Here is a 19,563-nt window from a genome sequence, read left to right as displayed (position 1 = left end):
CCCCAGGTGATAAAAAACTGGGGCCATGCTGAGCAGAGACCCTCCTTCCACTAGGGCTGCATGGACCCAAACCCAGAAGGCTTGCCCCGAAACTCCTGGTTAGCAGGTCATAAAGGGAGGCATCTCACCTAGGTGCAGGTTGCCCCAGAGAGATGGCCAAGTTCAGCCAGGTTATTTCGGAAAAGGATGCAGGCCGGAAGGGAAGCCCGGTTTGGGCTGAAGGGAGAAGAATTGCCCGCAGGCCGAGGCGAGGAGTAAGAGCAGAAAAGAGTTGGCACAGAGGGCTTATCTCCGCTCCGGGTTTTACAGGCGCCCTCTGCTTACCTAGAGTTCCCTGCCTTTGGGGAAAAAAAGTCCATTCCTTGCTTTTTCCTCCCCCGTCTCCCGCCTCTCCTCGCAGCGCGGGGAGAGAGGGGGCAGTTGGTGGTTGGAAGTCCAGCCCGGGTTTTGCGAGCTGCCTGCCCCCCCTGGTAGAAATTGGAAAATTCAATAATTAAAGCAAAATGGAGAGACGGAGTGGGGGGGAAAAAAAATCCCGGATCAGGGCAACTTAGGTGGCGCATGCGCGCTCCGAGCCTCCATCCCAAACACATACATTTTTCCCTGTACTTGGAAAGTCACCCAAAGCAGCTCAAGTGCAGGTAAGACCTCTCGCTCTCCCCGTCCCGGCTTCCCGGCGGCCGGTCCCGGGCCCTTCCTCCCCGGGGGGTGCCCCGAGCCGCCCGGCCGCGCACTTTTCCCGGGCTTGTCCGGCGGCTGCCACTCTTCCCTTCCTCCGTGCGCGCTTGGGCAGTGGCGGCGGGGCGAGAAAGCGGCTCGCCTGGAGCGCCGGGGCATCGCGGGGAGGGAGGGAGGGCGAGGCGACCGGGCGGTTGCCGTCCGGGAAAGAGTCCGGGGCTGCATAGGGGGGAGGGAGGGGAGGGCGGGCGCAGGAGGAGGGGAGAAGCTCGCACCGGCAGCCAGAGGCAGCGGGCGGCCCGGGAAGGGCGCGCGGGACTTGGCGCTGCGCAGATCCCCGGGAAGGGGTGCTTTCCTGCCACCGAGGCAAGGGTCGGCCGGAGAAGCGCAGGTTTTGCGCGCTGGCCGCTTCCCGGAGAGTGGGGGGAAGCGCTGCTGCTGCTGCTGCCGCCGCCGCCGCCGCGGGCACACGCTCCTTCGCATCGCCCCTTCCTCGCTCGGGGCGCGCGGGGAGGAAAGGACAGCGCAGGTGGCTGCCCCTCTTCTTCTTCTTCCTCCTCCTCCTCCTCCTCGTCCGGAGAGAGCCGGGGCGGGGGGCGGGTAGGCGTGGGGAGCGCGGCGTCGGCCACTTCCAGGACTTGGTCAACTCGCGGGGGTGGGAAACGCGCGCGGGGTGGGCGAAGCGCCGCTTGCCCTCCGGCTCCTTCGCTCCCCTTGCAGCTGCCCGGTCTCTGGAGAGCTCGGCCGGCCCGACCAAGAGAAACTGGGAACTCGGGGCGGGGGCGCTTAGCGGCCGCGCCGGCAGACGCGCCCCCCGAGCACTTTCCGCGGGAGTTTGCAAAGAGGGCACGGCGGTGGGGAGGAGGAGGAAGAGAAGGAGGAAGAGGAGGGGGCGCTTGACAGGCAGGCTCTCCCTCCCGCTTGGGCTGCACTCGGAGGCGCCCCGGTTGGAACCAGGGGCTTTGGCGCTGCTTCTCCGCCGAGAGAAAGTTGGCGGACTCGGGGCGAGGGGGGCGAGCGCTTGTGGCCACCGGGATTGTTTTGTCGGAAGCTGCTTCTTTTTCCGCTGTGCCGGGCTGGCCGCCGCCGGCCCTTCAAAGTTTTGCCAAAGTAGCTGCCGCCGCCGCCGCCGCCGCCGGTTTGGAAAGGAGATCCCGGGCGGACTTGGGCTTTGAGAGGGGCGCGCGGGGTCTGGAGCGCCAGGTAGCCTCCGCCGCCGCTGGGCGAAGCTCACCGTTGGCCTCCCCGCGCGCTTGTTTGGGGAAAGGGGCTCCTCTGTGAACTTCCTCCGCCTTCGCTTGGGGGTGCTCGCTCGGGGATGATTCGGGGTACCCCTCCTCCCGTGGAATGGCTCGTGACTGTGTGCACCCCGTTGTATTTGTAGGAGAGCAGCTGATCCGGGGCGCCCCTCCGGCCTTCCGCGCCACCTCTCCGGGTCTCCTTTCCCCTTTTTAGAACTTGGGGCCGCTGAGAGAAGGCGAGAAATTGAAGGGACCCTTTTTCTGCTTTCGAGGCGGAAGAGAGGAGGGCATGAGACTGGCTGGTGCGCCGTTGGTGTCGGGCCAGGGGCGGGTGCTTTGGCTCCGCAGAGGGGTGGAGTTGGAAAGGGGGGAGCCTCTTGGATGAGTGGGATTTTTAATGAAGGTTCCTCTCCTTGTTTGGCTGCTCCCCGGGACAAGGGAACAGGTGTTACGCTGTCAGTCAAAATTCAAGAGTTCTGCAAGGAAGCTGACAGCTGGAGTGGGGAATAGTGGTTTTTAGTAACAACAATAACAACAACAATAATAATAATAGGAAAGAAGAAACTTCTGGAGAATGACAAAAGTTAAAAAGAAAAAAAAATCTAAGCTGGTTTTAAGGGCACATTTGTAGGCAAGAGATTGGGTGCCAATTCCCAGATCTGTCCCTTTAAAGGCACAGCCAGAAGGCTTTCCTCACTTGGACTACAGTTCTCATCATCCTTAACAGCAGGGCTGTTAAGGCAGAATGATGGGAAGCGGAAGGTGGCAGGGCTCCAGGGGGACCGGAAGGCATTTGGTTCATTCAGTTGAAAAAAATCTGGTTCCTGGGAAAAAGAGAGCACCCCTTCTGTGAAATGAACAACGTATTATTTTCCCTACTTTTCTTCACAAAGTTTCTCCCCTCTTGAACGACAACATTTAGCTTCCCTCTTTCTACCTAAACCTCCTTCCATAAAAAAAACCAGATTTCAACGCTGGGTTAGAAGGAGAGAGGAATAGTTTTGATACGGCCTGCGTAAAATTATGCCTGGATGTATGAACCTCCTTTTTTGGGGGGGTGGGTAGGGAGGTTTTGTCTAGAAAGAAGTCGATGCATTCTCACAACACAAAAGGTGCGTGAGTGTTTGTTGTCCATATGGCAACTCTTCAGTCTGTCTGGAGCCCAGGGCGTTGGGAGGAAAAGCGGGAGACCTTTGGGCTGGTGCTGTGATATAGTTCAGCGCAGGGACGAGAAGATCTTGCTGGGTCAAGGGTCCACGTGGAATGGGGTGTGTTCAACAGCAGGTGCTCCTTAGATTTCTTTTTATTTCCCCCCCCCCCCATTTGGTGCCTGAAAAAACTTCTGAAAGAAGTTGCTTTGTGAAGGTTTGATGTTAAATAGCTGTGGTATCTGGCGTCTGTGGGAGAGGAGTGAAACTTTCTATGAACTTGATTAATAAATTCCATGTGTGCCTTCCTCTCAACATATTTTTTTCCCATCACACATGCACCCCCCCCCCCAAAAAAAAAGTTCCTTCCTTCCAGCCATATGGAACTGCATTCGGGAACCAGCATCTTCGGAGTGGAGTTCCTTGTCTTTGTCCTCTCTTCTTAGTTGCATGTGCATCAATCTATATGTGCTGTGCACACAAAATAATTGTTTGTGTTCTGTTGCCACCTTTGATCCATCTCAGATGCCTAGGAAGGCTTGATAATATTGGGGAAGAATATTGGTGAACTTTAGTAATCAAATTTCCAGATCTCCTGTCATCTGTTTAATTTATTAGGCTACTTATTTATTCTGTTGATAATAATCTGTTGCTGGTTTCTATGGAGATGTTAAACTGATCTCTTCAAGAAATCAAACCCCATATGTGTTTAAAGTGTTTAAAGAAGCAGCATGTGTCTTTTTGATATATTTTTTTGGGGTGGGGTGGTGGTGTTTGCTTGTTTGCCAAGCTCTGCATTTTTGGTTGTTCAACTTGCAGTTTCAATATGAATGTGTTAAGAAAGGGTTGACACCACAGAAGTCCTGGAGTGGACAGAAAGTTGAGGGTTTTTAATTCGGCTCTTGTGCTTTTAATTGGATTCTGTTCTCAAGTGATTCTGCCTGAATGCAGTAGCAAAAAATCATAAACAATTTGTAAAGGCCTTTTCTTTAACATACTTGTCTTATGAGGCACAGAATGACCGGAGCAAATAAAAAAGTCTGCTGCATTTTCCCCTTCACGTTAAAATAAATCTAACAACAAATATTTTTTTCCCAGTAGCTCTAATACCCTTCTGGATAGAATCCAACAGGCGATCTTGTAAAGCATTATTTTTGAGTTTAGTCAAATAAGAGGAAAATAACAGACATCTTGTTTTGAGGCAGTTTTTGTGGATTACCCCGTAAAGCCTTCAAGGTCACATATTACCCAGTAAACTTTTTTCCCCCTTTTCCACATTTTAAGGCTCATTTCATGATTTAACTGGACAGTCATGGGACGTGTTCGTCCAGGTCCAATTTAAGACCGATGGAAAGTTTTGTTTTAGATCTTCCCGGCTATAGTGATGTATCTAGTTGGGGCCCAAGCGGGTGGCATTGTCCCTTGACAGGCAAGGCAAAGCGATAGGTTTAAAAATATGACAGCTCCTTTTCCAATTAGCTTCGCAGAATGATCCCCCACTCCCCCTTTGCAACAGTTTCGGACCTATTTCCCCAATATTCTTCTGCCCCCTCCCAATTTTAGCAACGTAGCCACAGCATACGCTCATATATTCAGATTGCTCTAGCCAAAACAGCCCTAAACAGACTTCAAAATAAGGCAAAATAAACCTGACTTGTCTGATGAAATCCGCATCCTTGATTGCCTTTAATCTTATTAATTCTCTTGTGTGTTGTGCTCTTCCCCCTCCCTTCCTCCCCTCCTGTATTGATGCTTCCTTGGAGTTCAAATGTGTTTTTTTCCCCTCCTCTTCTTTTTTTAATCAATCTTTCAGGGTGGCTTCTTGTTCCATCCTTCTCTTCTTTTTTTCTTCTTCCCCTTTTAAAATTTGAATTGCAAACTGGACGGACAAGTGAAAAAAACAACAAAACACACACATACATACACAAAACCCCAGTATGGCATCAGAAAAGAAACACTGTGGCTTTAAACCCAGGAGTTTGCATATTCCCCTTGTATCTTTCCCCTTTGCTAATTATTGTGTTGTTTTCAGAGCAAATATGTCATATCCATGGCGACAGGGCAGGTTTATTGTCTTTCAGAAGCAATAGCTCACATAAGTAATTAATGCCTTTTTTTTCCTCTGGCTTAGGTTAAACAGATCATTCAAGGAGAGTCATATCTCTCTCTCTCTCTCTCTCCCTCTCTCTCTCCTCTCCTCTCCCCTCTTCTCTCTCTTTTTAGCTCAGTGACATAAGAACATGAGTTAGAACAAGAAAATACTTTAACCAAGAAGTCAGTGACAGATTTTGCCCTCCCTGCTTTTCCCATCGCCCTTCTTCTACACACACACACACACATTTCTTTTAAAAGCTGGTCGTGTCAGTTTTCATAGAGTTGACATTGTCGTTCCTTACGCTAAGTAAGTCTTGATTCCGAGGAGGAAGAATTTTACAAATCAAGGTGAACACTAAGAGGCTTATTCCTCTTTCCAAAGGAAGGAAGGGTTGGTGGGTACCGTATGCTTTCAGGAACACAACCATTAATTTGATTTGCCCTTACCTGTCAAAAAACTACACCCAGCTTGGCGTAGGTGTTAAAGTGCTGGCCTAGAAACTGGAAGACTGCGAGTTCTAGTCCTGCCATAGCCTGGAGAGCCAGCTAGCTGATTTTGAGCCAGTCTCTCTCTCTCTCTCAGCTCAGCCTACCTCGCAGGGTTGTTGGGGGGAAAATAGGAGCGGGAAAGAGGATTAGTATGTAGCGTGCCTCAAGTTATTTGTAAAAATAATAAATAATAAAGGATGGATAACATTTATTTTTAAAAAAAGAACTCTTCAAAATATATTTAAAATGATTTGGGAAATAACCAGGCTGCTTCACAGATACCTACTTCCCACCCCACCCCAAAAACTTAGCTGGAAATATAACTGATTTTTTTTTCCCCCCGAATGATTCTCCTGTAGCTTCATTTTTAAATTTCCTTGAGCAGATTTTAAAACTTCCCTAAGGAAATTGAAAAATAAATTTTAATTTTTGGGGACATGAGTGGTATTTTAACTTTCTGAAACTTCTTGTGTTCTGTTTTAAATCGTTTTTGTGCAGTGGTCAATTGCTTATGTGTTTCTGATAATCTTTTTAGATTCTTTCCCAGTTTTGCTTTCTTTATTAATAAAGAAAGATATCATCTATCTGGTTGGAAGACAGGTTATTTCTCTGAGCTTTTTGTAAGCTGCCTTCTTTCCCTGTTTTCTTTTTGTCTCCCATACCAATAATTCAGGAGCACTTATAACCAACACATCTATATAAAAACTTAAGAAGGAAAGACTGGCTGCCAGAAATAGGATCCATTTAACTGTATGCTGAATTTTAGTAAAAATCTTTTAAATTTGCCTGAAGCCTGCTTATCGATAGTATAACTTATACCCTAATCTTTTTATTTGAATTATTTAATTGTCTGGGTTTGCTGCACTTAAAAAACAATCTTCAAAGAAATATGACAGTTCGGCTCGTAACTTGTCCATTACCATAGGGGAAGCAACTACTATTGTGAATAACTCAGAATTGTAAGCCTAAATTATATCGGGTGTTCTTTCATTGGTGTGCCATCGTCACTTAAAAGATCTTAAAAAGCTGAGATGACAGGGAAAAAACTAAAGCATGAATACAGGTAGCTTTTGACTTACGACCGTTTGTTTAAAGACCATTTAAACATACCACGGTGCTGAAAAAAGTGACTTAAGCATGACCGGTCCTCGTGCTTACGACCATCGCAGTCATGTGAACAAAATTTGGTTGCTTGGAAACTGGCATGTATCTATGAAGGTTCCAGAGTCCTGGGAGGGTCACGTGACTGCCACTTTCCCAGGGGTCTTTTTTTGACAAGACAATAGGGGAAGTTGAATTCCACTTAACAATCCCGTTTTAATTTCTTTTGACAACCATACTGGCAAAAAAAAAAGGGGTCGTAAAATCAGGTAGGGTTCAATTAATGACTCCCCCTCACCCCCCATTGCTTAGCAACTGCTGGTCGTAAGTCAAGGTACTACCTGGATGTGGGTTCCAGGTCTGGTTATTGGGTTTCTTTAAAAGGCAAGCTAGGTGGGCTCCAAGCAGTTGTCAATTACTCTTCCTGTACTCCTGATGTCTGTATCAGAATGCAAACAGGAGGAATGTCCAGGGATGAAAGGCAGCAGCAGGCAAGAAACAGATTGTCTGCCACTTGAAATATTAAGATTCCAGCTTAGGGAATACTTAGGGTCCCTCTGTCGTTCTGTGTTGATTGCATTATCCGTCTTTTTACCCCAACCCCACGCCTCCTCTTGAAGGAGGGAAGCCTCGTTGAAGAGAGAGAGAAGAGAACCCCTCAAAGATTTTGAATGCCATGGGAAGTCAGGGAGCAAGCAAAGGCTCCTGTTTAAAATGAGGTGGGGGTTTTTTCCCCCCACATCCTCCCCCTGTTACCTGCAAGGAGCTGGTGAACCCAATGGATTTTCTGAATTAGAAGGAAAATGCAAGGTAGTTAAAGCAGCCCAGAGCTGACGGCTACTGTTGTTCTTGTTCTCACCATCTGAATAAAACTGTTTTTATTCATAAGGCGCGGAGAAGTTCCTGGATAGCATTTTAACCCTTGCCAGGTACAAAACAGGTAGTGAAAAACAGAAGAGCAAGTGGACAGCGAGGTTGGGAGGAGAGAGGGATGGAAGGAGGCAACAATTACAAGTTAACTGGGTTCCAGCAGTCGTGCTGTAAGCTGAAAAAGGGGGAAAGCGGGAGTGCGTCATAAATTTTGTTAGAACTAATCAACCATTGAAGAGCTCGGTGCTACCGAATCTTTCCAAGCAGGCAAACTTCCTTTTTCCATCTGATTGGAAGCCTGAGAAAGGAATAGGAAAGGAATCTTTGGAAAGGGGGTGGGAAGGAAGGCAAATAAAAGATGAACAGAATTTAAAAGTAATTTACACAGACATTCTAAAAGCTCTCTTCCTTCTCCCAAACAAATGGCTGTAGGCTTATATAATATGACTCCTCAACTGTCCTTGATTCCATGTCACTCCTTCCTTCCTTCCTTCCTTCCTTCCTTCCTTCCTTCCTTCCTTCCTTCCTTCCTTCCTTCCTTCCTTCCTTCTGACTTGTCCTATGTGCCTTTCACACGTAGAAAAGGGAGAGAGAGAATACATATGATGAAAGGAGGGGGGGAATAGAGTGGGAGAGAAAGAGAGGGACATGTAGTTAGCTTTGAAGCTCATTATCATTCTTAATAAGTCTTAAGGAATAAAGAGAAGCACTGTGTGTAAATGCTGGCTAATCCTAACTGTTCAAGGTGAGAGGAATCTTGAGGACATGGAAGAGCAGAGAAGGAAAAGGGGAGAACAAAGGGGGTCCTTTAATTGGGGGCCAAAGTTAGCTAAGAAGTTTCTGCCTTCTTGGGTAACCGGAAACTTGTGCCACAGGGACCTCAGAGGGGCTTAGGCGAGATCTGGCTGAATTTTGATAAAAAGAGAGCTTTTAGGCAAAATTCATTTTTTAAAAAGTCTAGACCATCACCCGTTAAAGTTCTGCCTTTAAGGAGCAAGCTATTGCTTATTTCTAATTTTTGTACGTGTGGTTGGAACTGGTTTTAGTGGTTTTAAGAGGGTTTGCTGTTCCCACTTGTTGCGATGGGCCTCCACACAAATTAATTAACTAAACAAGGCACAACGTAGAGTGTCCCCTTCTCCTCTCCCTTGCTTTCAAATCCATGGAAAGCAGTTCTTGAATGGGTGGGTGTTTTAGCTTTGCAACGTTTTCGGCAGCAGCCTGACATGCTTTCTGTGTTTTGGCAGGCACCCCTTTCCTTCAACATCTTCCAGCGTATTCACACACTGACTGGCGGTCATGTATGCCACAGGTTAAGGCACTCTTAGAGTGGAATTGCCCTGGGTTGTGAATAGCAAAGAGTACCTACCACGTGTGGGACTCCTGGCTAGGTGGAATCTCAGTGGTGAGAATAACAGGTCTGCCTCTCCGATTGGAATAATTCCCATGGGAGAAGGAAGATGTCAAAAATGAAACGTTTCCCTACATTCACATGAAACATTTCCAAAGATGGCTAGCTTGCCACGACATCCAGGTCAGGAGCTATTCATTAAAAGATTATAATGATGGCCTCTCCATTATGACATAGGTATTCATGCTCAATTTTCCTTGAGCAAAAACGAAGCGGAAATAAGAGCTAAGCCCTTTGCTCTTTGTTTGTCTGTTGTTATTATTTTGGTTCCTGTCCTTTTTACCTACTCATCATGGTGAGTCTTTCTAATTTTGGGAAGATGCTTTTTCGAATCTCTTCCAGCTAACTTCTCTGTCTGCTTATTTGAATTTCTCCTTGCATCTCTTGTTCTCTAGTTCCTAAATAATTTATATCCAGATGTTGCAGCATGTGTGTGTGTATGTGTGTGTGTATACATGCACACATGTGTACGTTCGTACATATAAATTGAAGGAGGAGATGTAGTTTTGGACACTAGGTGGCTTAAAGTTTTAAGAATGATTTTATGTGGTAGCTGTTTAAGAGGCAGTTGCTTTTGTCGGGTGGGCATTCTTTGAAAAGAAGACCAAAATCGTACTTCATAGGTGATGAGACAGTGTGATAACTTTTAAAGCTCTAAGAAGGGAACCTGAAGTTCTCTTGGCTTTGGGAGTCCTGGAACATTTCTGACATTACATATAAAAGGGCCAGAGAGGAAAAAGTACAGGACGGAGCTGTAGGTTTAACCCAATGAATGCTGATGATGGCTTGTCACTTTGGGCAAGATGAGAGGGTGCCATGGCAGACTGGGTGAGATTTTGTGGCAGGGTTTTGCCTCTTCCTCGAATTCCTAAAGACCGGAAAAACATCACAGTTTGGGGAACGGTGGAGAGGAGTATTTAAGATATTAATATTTAGACATGGTGGGTTATCTAAACGTTCAACATTCTCAGGGAACAGTGAAGGGCACTACCGTATTTAGGAGGCACCTGTTATTGAGTTTTTACCACAGGGCTTCAGTTTTCAGAGGGGAAGGGAAGGTCTAAAGAAGGCATTGCTGTCTGAATTTCCTCCCATGTGCTCAAGAATTCTTTGAAGAGTGTTCCAAAAAGCAGTGTATCGTCTTTGCCTCTCAAATTTCATCTTTAGGAATAGCGTTGCTCTGGACTTCCAGAGATCACAGTACTGTACAGAAATAGGCTGGTGATCGTGGAAGTCAGAATCAAAGACCAGAGAGGGTTTTGCAAACCAAGATGGAAGCAAACAGACAAACCAAAAAGTTAGCTGGCTGTCTTGTCAAAGGACCGGGCCAATCCTGGCAATATTTACGGACCAGAAATTAACACGTTGGAGTCAATCTCTGTCTGGCCCACCTGATATAACATCACTGTTAAGGTCACGGTATGGATTATTGGTTGGAGTCCCAGGTGACCTTGAAGGACCTCATTGGAGGTAACTGGAGCTATTTTGCTTTGTCAGCATTTTTGCTTGTGTCCTTCTAGTCTAAATTGTGTCGTAGGGAGATCTACGGGGCTTTGAAATACAGGTATCCCTCTCTTAGCAGAAGCAGTTGTTTCCCTTCCAATTACAACTACGAATGTATTTTCACAAGCCTTTCACCTTTCCCTCTTTTCTCTTCAGAGGTGGCTGATGATTTCTCTGTGTGTGGGGGGTGGGCCTTGGGCCTGGGCATGTGGGACCGAGAGTGTAGTGTTGTAGCAAGGTAAAAATCACACCCGTGTCTGTATTTAAACACAAGCACATTTAAAATGTCAGCGTCATTTGTTTTAGAAAATGCATCAGTTCAACCCCAAAACATTCCGATTTTGAATTTTAAGAGACTGCCAAGACAGGGCAGTGTGGGAGAAGCCCACCCAGATGAGCAGATTAAGCAGACTGCTGTGTGCTAAATTGACAACCAGACTTCAGCCTTGCGTATTGTGCGAATCCAACCCATGTGGTTGATTTATGGTTCAGCGTGTCGTGTGAATTCACAATTAGTCATTTGGTAAACTGTGGTTAATTTAATTATGGGTAAGTATGCCCTACACACGGAGTCTCTCTGTCGTACTGGAAGCATTTTGGCAACAAAAAATTCCTTGGCCTGAATTTCCATGGAGAGAGAATATTTAATTGAAAGAGAATAAAATGTCTGAGGCATTCAGAGGGTGTATGTGTATCTCTGTTTCTGTGTGTCTCATTTTGTCACTTTTGCCAAAACATACATTCTTATTTCAGGAACTGTGGTCTTTTGGAAGAGGTTAATTTCCATGATGAATTTCAGGCCACGTGGCCAGTGGATTTATTTAATTAGCCTGACACTTTTTTTTTTCTTTTAAGAAAAGAAAATTAAGCTGCCCTTTGAAGGCATTTAAGTCTTGTTAAAACTAAAGGAGTCAGGGTAGCAGGTGGCATGATCTATTGCAGTGAGAGAGAGAGAATAAAATAAAATAAAATTCTCGTCAAACATGCACTTAACTAGATGCCTTTTTTTTCCATAGTATTGCCAAACTGCTTGATTTGGCTAATACAACAACCTAGCTTTAAATTCACCTCTCTCATTTGCTATAATTTTATCTGTTTCTACCCTAACAAGGATTATTTTTTTCAAAAAATTGCTTCCATTAAGTTTTTTTTTTTTAAAAAAAGAAGGGTTCAGTATTATTGTTTTAGAGGTCTGTAAGGATTAAACTTTATGACACATGTTTGAAAATAATTTACTTCCGTAAAACATTTGAAAGGTCAGTCAGACAAAGGGGTTGATGAAGTACAAAGGTATAATGATTATAATTTAAAAACAATACGGATCGTAACACAACTTAAGAGTTGTGGTACCACAAATCCATCCGAAGTGGTTAAGTGTCTACAACAGCCCAAGAGCTCCCTGCCACTGGCCGGCCGGGAGTATTGTGAGGACAGAAGACGGATGGATAGGAAGAACACGTATAAAGATGTACTAAATAAGGAACATCCAATCACAGGGATAATCATAAAAGTATAATACATCTTAGAAGCATAAGCCAAGGAGGTTAAGGTAGCTGGTTAAAGACTAGAAGAGACTGAATATTGGCTGCTGGGAAAACAGAATTGCTGCCTTCTACATGCAACCACTCAAAGGGCCTTTTGAATGACAGGCATATGGTTTTCCAAATGAATTTAAAAAGAGGTGGTGCAAAAATGCTCAGCAAGCAAGCTCCAGATAATATATATGCTTTTCCTTGCTTATTACTTGTGCTTTTTTTTTTTTTTTTACCCCAGACCTCTGTCTAGGGAAGGTTGCAAGTGAGTCAGAATTTACACTCACTGGTAACACCTGTTGTCCTTTGCCCCAAACCCCTTGACCAGGTAAAATAAAAGGTAATATATACTTTTTGGGGGCGGGGTGGTGGTGCTATACAGTATATAGGTCTACTCCCACCTACTTTCCTCTGTTCAAAGTTGTGGGTTGGTTGTTTTTTTTTCTTTTTCTTTTCTCTCTCTCTCTCTCTTTTTATTTATTAAAGGCGGGGAAGCAGGAAGGTTGTTGTAAGTGGGGGAAGGTAAGCCGAAGTAAGGAGACGCGGGTGGAACGCAGGAACCAAGGAACGAGTTGACAAGAAAGTTTCTTTTGATTGCTCGAGGAGGAAAACGAGGGAGAGAGAATAGTGGAATGTTGCAAACCTTTCACTCCTGCACGTTCCATTTTTTGTCTCCCTTTGTGCGCTGCATCTGTCATCTTGGCTTTTGTTCTAATTCGTGTTATTGCCTCCATGAAGCCTGAGCTAGGGAGTGCTGCCATTAACAGCCAGCTTGGGGCATAGGCGTGGCAAAAAGATATTACCTTTCTAGCTAAACCCACAATTTCTACACACGCATACACACACACATGTATGAGTGCGCACCCGTGCATATATTGCCCAGAAGATGGGCCCCCGCCCTCCTCTAACTGTTTGTCAACAAAGCTGCAAAGATGACACTACGTAACCCCCAGTGTGACAAAAACGAAGCAGAGGTAACAAATGTTAAAAACAGTGGGTGGAATAGAAGCAAGCCTTATTGAAAAACATTGGAAATCCCAAGTTTTCCTGCAGAACCAGTTCTGCCCTCTGCCTGTTGGAGCAGTGGCTGAGCTCAGTCGAGGGGAAGGGAAGGGATCGAACCGACGTGGCCTCTAACCATCTTCCTACAGGGGGTGGCCACAAGTGGTGTGTGTGTGTGTGTGTGTGTGTGGTTTGAGACTGAGGGCCCCAACACGGACGGGGCCACGTCACGTGAGCTTGGACCTGCATGCTTGCCTGTTTGCCACGTGCTGCCACGGTTTCCGTTCCTTTCCACCTTACACTGGCAGAAAAGTAGGGTAGCTTTTCGCAAAGGCCCAATCCTGCCTGGGAAAAAGTATGGGGTTTGAGAGATGGAGAAATGAATGCATCACCTACCCATCCCCCCTTTTGCAAATACTGGCACTGAATGAAGAATGCAACATCCTGAGGAAACCTGTTTCCGTTTCAAAAAGAAAATAAGTTTCTAGTCTGTAGGGATGTGAGAATAAGTTCAAAAACATGTAAACAGTGAAACCCCAGGGAGCAAAAGGGCATCCAAGCCAGACTCTGGCAGTGAGGAATTTCGGAGGATAAACTTTTCATATGATTCAGTTGCTTTCTTCTTCTTCTTCTTCTTCTTCTTCTTCTTCTTCTTCTTCTTCTTCTTCTTCTTCTTCTTCTTCTTCTTCTTCTTCTTCTTCTTCTTCTCCTTCTCCTTCTCCTTCTCCTTCTCCTTCTCCTTCTCCTTCTCCTCCTCCTCCTCCTTGGTTAATATGCCCCTCTGATTTTCAGAGTAAATAGGAAATTGTAGGATTGCCCTTTGGGCAGCAATTTTTAACGCAGTTTTTAACACAGTTGATTTGTCTATTTTATTTTTAGTTAGTTTATTTCGTCAAGCATGTATGAGAGAACAAGTATAAGCATGAACATAACATATAAACGTATAAGTATCAATGGGTATAAGTATATTACGTGATAAATGAGTACAAATAAATGGGAACAGTAGGATAGGGGCAGTAGGCCCACTGGTGCGCTTATGCATACCTCCTTACAGACCTCTTAGGAATGGAGTGAGGTCCACGGTAGACAGTTTGAGGTTAAAGTTTTTTTTTGTGTGTGTGTGCACTTCCATGTGCGCATACTCTAAGCTGTGTGACAAGAAGCCTTGGTTGAGACCTTGTTTCTGCGGGTGGCGTTTGCAGTGCTAACCATGGTTATCTTTCAGCAACACCAGCCTTGATTCCTGCTGTAACTACGATTTCATGAAAATCTATCATTTTGGTTCAAAGCTGGTCGGATTAGCAGCGCATTTATTGAGGGGGATGGCTCTGGGAGGAAAAAGCAGTTCAGCGCTTGGAGCCAAGCTATCTTTCATAATAGCTGGTCCCGAGCGAACACTAGCCCTGATTTGAGGAGAGTGATTTTGAAACCACCAATGTGGAGATTAAGGGAGATGAGAATGTAAATCTTAAGTAAAAAGGTAATTGAATGTAATAGCAAACACAGCACAGGCTATGTTAATTTTAGCCCTTCCCCTGGATACAAGGCGCTGTATTAGTGTTTTATTACCATTTTGTTTGCTCTAATAAAATAGTAAAATTTATTTCGGGGAAGTTGAGCGATGGCTTTACAATGCAAATGTAAAGAAATTGGACTTTTCATTTATGCTGCTGCCTTTTCTTCTCTTTTGAAGAAGCAGCTATGAAAGGGCATAAATTAAGGGCTGCTGAGCCCCCAGGTAGAAATCCATTGGCTGTGGGTAGGGCCTGTGAGAAATAGCATGGAAATGAAAACACGTATGGTGCTAAGAAGGAAAAGTATTTTAGAGAGGCTTGGTTACGGCGGGCACAAGTTAGGATAAAGCTATAATGTGAGATTGAACAGGAGCCATCAACAAAGCTGTCCAGCAAAGAATGGGGGAACAAGAAATAGTTTAAAATTATGAACAATTTGTGGCTCCACTGAGTAAGTTCATTTTGATAACTCTGGGGAATGTCATGGCTGATTCTGGTTTTAGTTACAACACCTTTTGAGGGTAATTTAGCCACATTAGGTAGGCATTTTTGATCCTAAAGGAGAAAAGTTCTGGTTATTTGGCTGATAGGATGGCAGGGGAGGCTATTTCTGTACCCCTCTCCAAAATGGAATTGAGAAAGCGAGCTCGGGATAAAGAAAAGCGGAGAAGTCCATGTAATTATTGCTGTGCCTGGGACAGAACGGCACAGTTGGGTACCAAAGTGGTTTGAAAAGTGTGTATAAGTAAAAAAAAAAAACAACACTTTAGATGGATTTCCATCAAGAACTATAATTACATCAAATAGTAAACGGAAACGGGTGGATTACGCATGCGGCCCTGAAGTCTTTGACTGCCAAGCCTCAGAGCCGAGGTGCCTATGTGCAGGCAATCTTCTGCCACCTCATTCATTTCCTGGATCCAGTTTGTGGCCTACACCTTCTCCACCCTCCTTCGCCTTTGATGCCTTTTACCTGGGAGATAGCAAAAAAAAATTTTTTCTTAGTCTCAGCTGCACATCTTCCCAGTTTCACCTCCCGACTTGAAGTTTAGTTTAGTTTATTGTCACTGCACCCTGATATTAAATGCCATCTTCGGTGTACATGATAACTTATAAAAAATAAATCACAAATGCACATCCTTCTCACTCAATACAACTGAAGTGAGAAAAAAAACCCCGATATCGCATTCAACCTAGGCTGTCCAAATTCTCAGCCCTTTCTTGACTTTTCAACTGGATGTTTTTCCCCTCCCAAGAAGCACTTTGTCAAAGTGGAGAGGGGTGTGTGTATTATACTCTTCAACCCTGGATCAGGGAGTCCTCGCGTTACGGCCACACTTGAGTTTATGTTGCTGAGTGAGATATTTGTTAGGTGAGCTGCCCCATTTTACGGCTTTTCTTGCCGCGGTTGTTAAAGTGAATCCTGGGAATTAAGTTAGTCAAACGGTTCTTAAGTGAATCTGGCTTCCCCAATGACTGTTGCTGGTCACAAAAAGGGATCACGTGAACCGCTCCCCAGGACACTGCAGCCGTCATATCTATGAACCACTTTGCCAAGCGTCTGGATTTTTGATCATGGGACCACACGGGATGCTGCAACGGTTGTAACTTTGAAAAACGGTGCTAAGTCACCTTTTTTTCAGTGCCATTATAACTTTGAATAGTCACTAAATGAACTGTTGCAAGTCAAGGACTTCCTGTATATTGTCTAGCAACTCTGGGCAGCTTGTTGGTTCGATCCAGTCCCAAAGGATCCATTGAGACTCCCGATCCCAGGTATCTCTAGTTCAGGGGTCTCCAAACTTGGCAACTTTAAGACTTGTGGACTTCAACTCCCAGAATTCCCCAGCCAGCAGGCTTTAAGATGGGTGGGCTCTGACTCCCAGAATTCCCCAGCCAGCTATTCTGGGAGTTGAAGTCCACAAGTCTTAAAGTTGCCAAGTTTGGGGACCCCTGAACTAGACAAAGTGAGGTTTTATGGCATGATAAAATGGAAAAGAGTTTTGAAAAACCTTTGGGACCGCAATATACAGTCTGGTATGTTCTGGACTGGAAAAGGACCACTGCCCATCTATCTTCAGAGGGGCGTAGTTCTGCAAGCATCTCCGTAACGTAGAGATTAATGGCAGAAGAATGCCACATAAAGTCGGACCAGCGTTTAGGACAGAGGTCTCCAAACTTGGCAACTTTAAGACTTGTGGACTTCAATTCCCAGTTGAAGTTAAGTCCACAGGTCTTAAAGTGGTTTAGGAGATTGATGTGCTCAATCCATTCGGCCTTAATCTGAGGAAACCAGTTTGTTCCATTTCTGCTGCTTTTCTGTGCCTTTCTACACCTCCTATCCCCTCACACCTCCCCATCCTTTCTCTTCCTTCCTGCCACAGCCCTTGGTGTGCCCATACCTGTCCACCTGCACACCTGAGGTTTGCAACTGCATTTGGGGGCAGCTGTATGTGGGTATATTTTCCCTTCAGACAAGAGGGATCAGGAACTAAATCCCTTGCCATTGTCTTCCCAGGCTGGCTTCCTCTGATGGCTTTCCAGGCACCTAATCCTGGAGCCCACAGTCTGGCTCGGCCCGCCTTTGATCCTTGTTTGATGCAATTCTTCCTTTTCAACTGAAGTCTGGCAGCGTGCGGGAGCTGGGAGGTAGCGCCTACCTCCGCTGCTGCCCTTTCTTAACAAAACCATAACTGCAGTGCTCTCTCTCTCTCCCTCCCTCCATGGGTATAAAGTGACATTCAGAGCCTTGTGGGAGGTGTAGTGTTACTACACCAAGCAAGGGTTGGCCAGAGGCACACGTGTCTCCTTCTCACTACTGTTCTGAGTCATTCCTTCAAGTTCGGTTCCACAAGATGGAACTTTATAAACTCATCCCTTAAGGGCCTCTCTGTCAGCGCTACCTGTTAATGGTTGTGTACTTTAAATTATTTTAATTAATAAATCAACTTGGCTTGTACCTTTTAGCTGGCTTTCCCCCCGCCCACCCATGGATTGTAATTCACCGCGTGGTCCCCTAAATAGCGGATGGACTATAAAATATTTCAAATCAATGACTAAACAAATGGAACTGGAGGGAGTTGGAGGGGGGGCATCTCTTGATGCCCTGCCCAAGAGAGCCAGTTGAAGTGTAGAGACTTCATTGGGGTGGAATCAGAGGAGCCGGGTATCAGAGCCTTGCTGAGCAGTAAGGTTTTCTTGGTTAACTTTGCGTTAGTCATCACAACATTTATTGGGTGTTGCAATTCAGCGATACCTGCAAAATTTCCCCACCTTAAAATGCATGCATAAATTGGAAGAGGCCGTGCGGCAGCAGCAGCAACAGACAAATAAGACAAACAAGTTGGTGAACCAAGTATGGAAAGATCTTCCCCTCTTCTCCCGGCCTGTATACCGTGGCATTGCCCACAGAAGTGTTAAAATGTGAGGCTGCTGGGGCGTCCGTCATGCAACCGAGACCCGTGTCAAATGAGATTTGCCTTCCAGCCTCTAAGCAACCTAGGCTGATCTCGAAGCTGGGTTGGAACAGATTGCTCTTTGAATTGGGGACTGTAGAGTTAGGTGGGAAGAAGACCAGGGTTGGAAAAGTGCACCTCCAGGAAACCCATCGGGATCCAAGTGTGACTTCAGGAAGTCTTTGTTAAAATCTCTGCAACACTTTAATGGTCTTTTAAAGCAGCAACCTTTGGCACCAGGGACTGGTTTTGTGGAGAGAGGATTTACCTTGGAGCAGAAGGAGCGTGGCTAAATCTCAAGGAGGGGGCTTTGCTTGTTTGCGCGGCCCAGTTTCTAGCATGCCATGGCCCGGTGCCAGTCCACGGACCAGGAGTTGGGGACACCTATTTTAAAGTACATTATTAGTGATGGTGTCCAGAATGGGTCGCAGCAGTACATTTGTGCTGTTGCCTGGATTCTAAATATGTGATTCATCTTTACGAGAACTTGGAAAAGCGTTGGGCAGTACATTTTTGGCTACCTTTCTGCAGAAAAAGCATCAACGACACCCACTTAAGCATCGATGCATTACCCTGCTCCTGTATTGCTCGTGCTGTTGTTTCGGTGTGAATTAAGTCCTTGTCGTTGTATGGTGTGCTTTTCAAAGTATTAAAATTCCTAAGCCCTCCAGAGGCTGGGCTGGCTGTCAGAAAAAATGAAAAAACAAACAAACAAACAAACTTCACGTGGACATTTGAAGAGATGATGCAGCACAGGGCTGTAGGATAACGGGCAACTGAACAGCATGGCTTGCATATGTTTTCCTGAGAAATGGGGTTCCTTATAGAGTCAGTATCCTGATCTGGTCTCCCCTGGTATGTCTGATACCAACTTAATGTCCAAATAGGTAACATTCAGGGAGGGGACTGAATCCAAAGAACCATAAAGTTGCATGTTGTTGTTTTATTAAGGGTTTACAGCAAGGCTCTTCAAACTTGGCAAATTTGAGACTTGTGGACTTCAACTCCCAGAATCCCTGAGCTAACATGACTAGAGAAGGAATCCTGGGAGTGGAAGTCCACAGGTCTTAAAGCTGCCAAGTTTGAAGACCCCTGGTCTATCTTCTATCTTTATCTATCTATCATCTACCTATCTACCATCTATCTATCTATCTATCTATCTATCTATCTATCTATCTATCTATCTATCTATCTATCATCTACCTATCTACCATCCACCTATCTATCTATCTATCTATCTATCTATCTATCTATCTATCTACTATCCACCTATCTACCATCCACCTATCTACCATCTATCTATCTATCTATCTATCTATCTATCTATCTATCTATCTATCTATCTATCTATCTATCATCTACCTATCTACCATCCACCTATCTACTATCTACCCGTCTACCTACCTACCTACCTACCTATCTATCTAATCCAAGGGTCTTCAGACTTGGCAACTTTAAGACTTGTGGACTTCAACTCCCAGAATTCCTGAGCTACCATGACTGGAGGAGGAATCCTGGGAGTTGA

At 45.4% G+C, this 19,563-nt stretch overlaps 1 protein-coding gene across 4 annotated transcripts in view; it reads left to right on the top strand.

Moving 5' to 3' along the window:
• The first annotated feature begins 512 nt into the window (after positions 1-512).
• The window catches only part of CASZ1 (castor zinc finger 1), a 267,041-nt gene continuing 247,990 nt past the window's right edge, over positions 513-19,563 (top strand). For all 4 annotated transcript variants that reach the window (XM_087915046.1, XM_087915048.1, XM_087915047.1 and 1 more), the window contains exon 1: positions 513-641. The gene's annotated coding sequence lies outside the window, so the exon portion shown is untranslated. The remainder of the gene's footprint in view (positions 642-19,563) is intronic.

This window comes from Pseudonaja textilis, chromosome 18 (assembly GCF_049901715.1).
Source record: "Pseudonaja textilis isolate UNSWEBS1 chromosome 18, rPseTex1.2, whole genome shotgun sequence".
Taxonomy (NCBI): domain Eukaryota; kingdom Metazoa; phylum Chordata; class Lepidosauria; order Squamata; family Elapidae; genus Pseudonaja; species Pseudonaja textilis.
Note: the sequence above shows the minus strand (reverse complement) of the source record. Positions and strands in the feature narration are given on the sequence as shown.